Below are 1048 nucleotides of genomic sequence, written 5' to 3' on the forward strand. Positions count from 1 at the left end.
ATTAAGATATAATCTTATAGGATTTCGATAAAAATATACTCTTATAGGACGTCGATAAAAAAAATCTTTTTATAAGCATTTTCATCTGCAAAACTTCTCCGATATAGGAGAAAACGCCGATGGAGCGTTTTTGTGTGAAGTAATATTAAAGCTACTGCTTAAAGCGCTGTTAATATGAAATGCTAAATTAAAAAAAAATATTTATTAAAATTGAATAGCGATATTTCGATTCATAACAGAATATTTATCAGGAAATTCAGTTTTTTGTTTAATTTTAAGAGCCATGGCGGTGATAATGCGTGTCACGTAGTGATGGTCTATTACTAAACAAAAACACACTCGACCGTCGTTTTCTACTATAACGGGCATTTAAACCTTACATGCCACGAACATCTAAAGGAAAACGTGCCAAGCATTACCACCGCCATGACACGTAAAAAATGCATTTTCCTAATGAAGATTTCGTTATGTATTGAAATATGTAATTTAATTTTAATAAATAAATATTTTTATTTATTGAAAGAAATTCTGCACATTTTTGGTCTTTAAATCGTTAAATCTTTGTATTTTGCACGCGCGTGCACACACACACACATATATAGGGCAAAATAGATTAACTGATTAATATAATAATTAAGTGATTGGTTTTGTGCTACGAAACAGATACTGTCAAGAATTTTAAATGTCAGCTGAATTAAAGGATTAAATTGTAAGATGGTCAACATCATGGATTTTGGAATATAGACTTTTGTAATTCATTCATTATATATATATATATATATATATATATATATATATATATATATATATATATATATATATATATCTATATATATATACCATCGTCAAACTCATTAAAGAATGTATTTTCTTTTGCAAAATAAACAAATCAAAGCAAAAAAAACAAAAAAGACAAAAAAAAAAGAAAACAAGCAAAAAAAAAAAAAAAAAAAAACACAGGAAAAAAAACATGAAACCCATTTTCCTCTCTTGTCAACTGATCTTCCCTGTGATTCAAGTGACTGCCTTTTCAGTCAACCATTAAATT

The sequence above is a fragment of the Euprymna scolopes genome, chromosome 35 (assembly GCF_053919585.1).
Source record: "Euprymna scolopes isolate OS-2025 chromosome 35, ASM5391958v1, whole genome shotgun sequence".
Taxonomy (NCBI): domain Eukaryota; kingdom Metazoa; phylum Mollusca; class Cephalopoda; order Sepiida; family Sepiolidae; genus Euprymna; species Euprymna scolopes.